Below are 6,266 nucleotides of genomic sequence, written 5' to 3'. Positions count from 1 at the left end.
TTCTTCCCGGACACTGAAATGTGCTGCCCTTTTAGAAGCACAGACACAATGTATCTTTGTAACTGACTTGGGATGACCTTGAGAGAGTTGATGAAATAACACGCATAATAATCATACTGAATTTGAATTGCATCCACTCAAAAGATGTGTAAATATCCACTTTGTGTCTCGAGTAAATCAATGTAACATGACAAGATACTGAGTGGAGTAGCATGTTTATTTGTCAATGTCACGTTGAAACAATGCAATACATGTTTGTGTGTGTTTTGAACGGCTTGTTTATAAGACCTAACGGCCATGAGTTTTGATGCATGCAGCGCTAGTCACGACTGCTCTCCATCCTCATTATTTATTGATACCCGAGTCTGTCAATAAGTAGATAAATAAATAAACATTCATATACTCTGTTTCTGCAGCACAAAATGTACAGCTGATCAATGGTGAGCACATGTAATACAGGAGATGTGTGGAATTGCACCATATTACATGAAGTTCATTTGTGATTGGACAAACAATCTAGAGGTAAATGGCACATATAAGGAAAATCATTCAAAGAAAATATCACGACAATTAACATGGTAAAAACAGCACAGAGTTAATATATTTCACTATTATCATCTTTGAAATTATAATACCACATTGTGCACTGTTTTCAGACTCTGCTGTAGGTGTTGTACTTGTACATTTAATAGCATTTAACCTGAGTAAAAAGTAGTCTGAAATGATCATGTTGTGAGAGTTTTGGGGGCACGAAAACGTGTATTATGTACTGCGTTGATCATTTGGAATTCACTATTGAAATATTTAGACTTGGTAGGAACATGTCCACAAACCGCTGATATCTACAACATTGGATTTAAAAATTCTGCTTGATTGGATCTGCTTAGCAACATGAAATGAGTAAAGCAAATTCTCTCACCAGATGTGTTCTCTTGATGTGCTTCATGTGTCCCCCTAGTGGACACTGATTTGAGACCTTGCTACAGTACAGCAAGTGGTGATTCACATTGGTCAGGAATGAAGTATTGGGCTGCTCGAGTCCCGCCTCACCCAACTAATGTTTGATTCATCTGCTGCACAACATCAAGGGTAAATGAGAGCAGCTTCATAAATCCTCCTTTCCTATGCCAAACCAGCACTCCAAATATTTGTCTGGTGTTAAAAATTAATTGCTTTTTTCTCCAAATTAAGCAAGGAAAATTGGTAGCCTGGCCTTAGAGTGCGTGTATAACCTTCATATGTGCATGGAGATCCATTTATTTTACCAGTAATATTCTAGAGTATTAAATGTAGGAGAATGTCAGACAATGGAAAGTCATCTAAAGCACCATATTAGGGAAGAAGAAAAAATAATAATTAAAATTACTTCATTATACAATCCATTTGCAACCTCAGATAAGACAATCATTATGGGCCCAGACATAAGAAAATAATTGACATAAGCGTCTGAATAGTTTTTCTACAATTAAACTCCACCATTTTACACCTAAATGTGAATTAGAAGATTTACTGGCACAAGTTGGACTAGTAAACATTTTATTTCTTTATTTTCTTACCTTAAATGTCCACTGAACACTGCTGTAGTTCGAGCCACACGATCTCGTTCCGCTGGGCCTACGGTTCTGTCACAGCATCCATAGAGACTGCAGTTTTAAGGTTTTATTATCATTTTTCAATATTTATTCATAAGAACTTTTCACAGCTGATTCAATAAGATAAGATATTCCTTTATTGTCCCACATGGGGAAATTTCATTGGTGCAACGCAGGTAGATACAGAGGTAGATACAGAAGAACAGATCACTTATAGGAAGTCTGAAAAACACTTTCAGTAGAAGATCTCCTATATATAAATAAAAACTCCCATAGACAAATAAATAAATAAATACATAATTACATACATAAAGACAATGTTTGTCTTTCTCAACAAAATGTTCACTCTATTCCAAACTCAAATATGGAAGATCATTGGATGAAAAAGAATTAAAGCATCCATAAGACTTTGCTATTGCTAAATGTGTATTAATGTAATGTTTTGTCTCTGTGACAATACCGGACGCAAATGTTCAGGACACCATCTAGTGGTGAAAAATGATATGACAGAATGAGACCTCAATACTTTTATACTTTGTTGTGAAACTACAACTATATCTACATTTGAAAAATCACATTAATTCAGAATTAATTCAGTTCACAAATCTTCTAGTCTTTCTTTTCAGCTGTAATATATGTGTACAATCTCTCAATATGTTCTATTATAAATGATTGGACAGTGTTGTAAATGAAAGTTTTGTGCATACGATTATTTGATGAGTAATAATGAGTGGGAGCTCCGGCTGTCATTTGGTCACTGGCCCGGTCGAAATCAATTCAGATTTGACTGAATAATGTTACTGTGACCTTTAGAGGGAAAACACCAGAGCCAAACCGCTCTCACCTACTCATGTATTCTGTTCATCGTGATGGAAGCACGTAATCATCACTGTGATCAAGATATCCCGGTTTTACTGATCTTTGAACTCATTTTAAGAGTATTAATAATAAAAAACTTACAACTGGGAAACATCGCAACTTAAAAACTTAATTATCATACATGATGTGTCAAACTCATATAGTTCACTCTGATTATGTGGATGTGTTCTTTGAAACAGTTAAACCTTGGAAGAATCTGCTCCTCTTTATGAAAACATAATCACATTCATAACATTGAACTTTGTCATTGAAAGAGTTTATTTTGTAGTACACGTTTTAGGCCTCTTGGGAAACAAGTTTAAATACAAGTTTTTACATGTTTACATATACAAATATTGCACGCCGGACCTTGACTTACCTTCTGTGTCCCTGTGACAGACATGTACATGCACCACCTGCTTTTGCATTTGTGACTTTGCTCTTGTTACAGATACAGATACTAAGTGTAAAGTGTTTTATTACTGGTGTAACAATGAGCGGCTAAGAATCCTGTAGTCAGATATATAAGATAATAAAGGAATATCTTATCTCATCTTATATATCTGAAGAGTCAATAGTTTGGGTTAACTGCATACCCAGGTCCATTGTTGCTTAGTTGAGCAGCTTGCATAACACTTCCTGGAGTGCTTTTTCCTTCCAGATTCTAACATGGCCATAGAACCTTTGTATTCACTGCACTACAGTTCCCAGAGTCCTTAGCTGCAACATTTAAATCCTCCCGTTTAACAAACTTTTGCCCTTCCTGTTCGTTGCATGCGTTGCCCCCTAGCGACCATGGCTGTAGACTGTTACCAGTGGTGCTGTTGCTACAGTAACAATCTAATGCCACGGTCACCATGGAGACAAGCTGAGAGATGCGATTGGCTCCTTTGGGCTCTGACGGTGTTGCTGGTTTGATGATGCAAACGCGCTGGTCTCCGGAAGGAAACTTCAGCATCCACTAGACCCCAGCAGCATCATCCCACTCACCTAAGCTTAAGCTACCATCACAACCACTGCTTTTATTCAAACAAGGGGAGATATTTGCCAGACATCAGTAGCCATGACTGTAGACTGTTACTGTACTTTTGAAGAGTTTTAGCAGTAAGCAGTCTAGAGCCAAGGTATTGATGTACTGACTGATAGAAAGTAGAGACCAGAAAGAGTCGGGTGGCTATAAGCCAAGAAGATGAAGGGAAGTACAGATAAGAAAAGGCATCAAAGGCTTTCTGCCCAGCATATGAAGAGCAAAGGATTCTGGGCACTTACACACTCTTTACAGTTAAAGGCATATACTGTACATGTCATCTGACCCATTCCGTCTCATCCTATTTATGGCTCTCATGATGTGTGGTTAGAGTGCACTTGTTTTGTTGGCAGTATTGATTTCCATGCCGATTATCCATGAGTCAGACACAGGAAATGGACAGACAGTGGCAAAGGGGGCCGTAATGGTGGCTTATGCAAGCTGTACAGCTCTGACGTCAGCATCCAGGATATCCGAGTCCACTTAAGCACTGGCCTGGGTGTTTATAAACTGGGCTCTTTGTACCGGAGCAGAGTAACATTACTGCATATTGTGTCACCTCTGGCCATGCGGCGAGCCTGTAAAAGCAATATCCGGAGGTTAATGTCTGCAATTTCCCACAAAATTATTAAATATTGTACTATCTACGTTTTGCTAAGAAGCTGTTCCTTTTTAGTGACTCTGTCCATGGTGCTGGCCACGTTTATGACCACTTGAACTGTAGGCCATGCTCAGTAGTCAAAGTCAAACTTGGTTTGGTTCTGAATTACTACTAAATATTCTGACGCATCACGTTGGTCCATACTTTTTTTTTTCCTCCTGAGTAAGTAAGTCACCATTGCTACCCAGGATCTTGTTCACGTGTTCAGCACCACGGACAGCGCAAAACAGCATCCAACTGAAACATGATGTGTTCGCCTTTGAACAACGACATGATGCTCATCTTTATTTTTCCATAACATGTCTCCTGGACCAATGGATGAATAGAGTTGAGATCTTTGCTCATTAACATTCCACTCTCGCGGCCTCCAGGAGTTACCTCAGGGAGTGTTCCTGGGTCCCTGGGCCTCCCCACCCCCGCACCCCCCTCCCCACTTCTCTCCCCCCTCCCCCCTCCCCACTTCTCTCCCCCCTCCCCACTTCTCTCCCCCCTCCCCACTTCTCTCCCTCCCCCCCACTTCTCTCCCCCCTCCCCACTTCTCTCCCTCCCCCCCACTTCTCTCCCCCCTCACCTCTTCTCTCCCCCCTCACCTCTTCTCTCCCTCCCCCCCACTTCTCTCCCCCCTCCCCCCTTCTCTCCCCCCTCCCCCCTTCTCTCCCCCCTTCTCTCCCCCCCTCACCTCTTCTCTCCCCCCTCCCCCCTTCTCTCCCCCCTCACCTCTTCTCTCCCTCCCTCCCTCCCCACTTCTCTCCCCCCTCCCCCCTTCTCTCACCCCTTCTCACCCCCCTCACCTCTTCTCTCCCCCCCTCACCTCTTCTCTCCCCCTCTCACCTCCCCCCTTCTCTTCCCCCTCACCTCTTCTCTCCCCCCCTCCCCCCTTCTCTTCCCCCTCACCTCTTCTCTCCCCCCCTCCCCCCTTCTCTCCCCCCTCACCTCTTCTCTCCCCCCTCACCTCACCTCTTCTCTCCCCCCTCACCTCACCTCTTCTCCCCTCACCTCACCTCTTTTCTCCCCCCTCACCTCACCTCTTCTCTCCCCCCTCACCTCACCTCTTCTCTCCCCCCCTCACCTCACCTCTTCTCTCCCCCCTCACCTCACCTCTTCTCTCCCCCCCTCACCTCACCTCTTCTCTCCCCCCCCTCACCTCTTCTCTCCCCCCCTCACCTCACCTCTTCTCTCCCCCCCTCACCTCACCTCTTCTCTCCCCCCTCACCTCACCTCTTCTCTCCCCCCTCACCTCACCTCTTCTCTCCCCCCTCACCTCACCTCTTCTCTCCCCCCCTCACCTCACCTCTTCTCTCCCCCCTCACCTCACCTCTTCTCTCCCCCCTCACCTCACCTCTTCTCACCCCCCCTCACCTCACCTCTTCTCTCCCCCCTCACCTCACCTCTTCTCTCCCCCCTCACCTCACCTCTTCTCTCCCCCCCTCCCCCCTTCTCTTCCCCCTCACCTCTTCTCTCCCCCCCTCCCCCCTTCTCTCCCCCCTCACCTCTTCTCTCCCCCCTCACCTCACCTCTTCTCTCCCCCCTCACCTCACCTCTTCTCTCCCCCCTCACCTCACCTCTTTTTCTCCCCCCTCACCTCACCTCTTCTCTCCTCACCTCACCTCTTCTCTCCCCCCTCACCTCACCTCTTCTCTCCCCCCTCACCTCACCTCTTCTCTCCCCCCCTCACCTCACCTCTTCTCTCCCCCCTCACCTCACCTCTTCTCTCCCCCCTCACCTCACCTCTTCTCTCCCCCCTCACCTCACCTCTTCTCTCCCCCCTCACCTCACCTCTTTTTCTCCCCCCTCACCTCACCTCTTCTCTCCTCACCTCACCTCTTTTCTCCCCCCTCACCTCACCTCTTCTCTCCCCCCTCACCTCACCTCTTCTCTCCCCCCCTCACCTCACCTCTTCTCTCCTCACCTCTTCTCTCCCCCCTCACCTCATCTCTTTTTCTCCCCCCTCACCTCACCTCTTCTCTCCCCCCCTCACCTCACCTCTTCTCTCCTCACCTCTTCTCTCCCCCCTCACCTCACCTCTTTTTCTCCCCCCTCACCTCACCTCTTCTCTCCCCCCTCGCCTCACCTCTTCTCTCCCCCCCTCACCTCACCTCTTCTCTCCCACCTCACCTCTTCTCTCCCC

The 6,266-nt window shown here is 45.5% G+C and overlaps 1 protein-coding gene across 1 annotated transcript in view; it reads left to right on the top strand.

The window, feature by feature from the left end:
• The window catches only part of dph1 (diphthamide biosynthesis 1), a 42,619-nt gene extending 42,214 nt beyond the window's left edge, over positions 1-405 (top strand). Inside the window, exon 12 of the mRNA XM_072464329.1 lies at positions 1-405. This exon is cut by the window's left edge and continues 398 nt beyond it. The gene's annotated coding sequence lies outside the window, so the exon portion shown is untranslated.
• The last annotated feature ends 5,861 nt before the right edge of the window (positions 406-6,266 follow it).

This window comes from Eucyclogobius newberryi, unplaced genomic scaffold (assembly GCF_026437365.1).
Source record: "Eucyclogobius newberryi isolate DKJ021-1_F unplaced genomic scaffold, fEucNew1.0.hap1 SCAF_10, whole genome shotgun sequence".
In the NCBI taxonomy this organism is placed as follows: domain Eukaryota; kingdom Metazoa; phylum Chordata; class Actinopteri; order Gobiiformes; family Gobiidae; genus Eucyclogobius; species Eucyclogobius newberryi.
The sequence above is the reverse complement of the archived record's forward strand: the minus strand, read 5'-3'. Positions and strand labels throughout refer to the sequence as shown.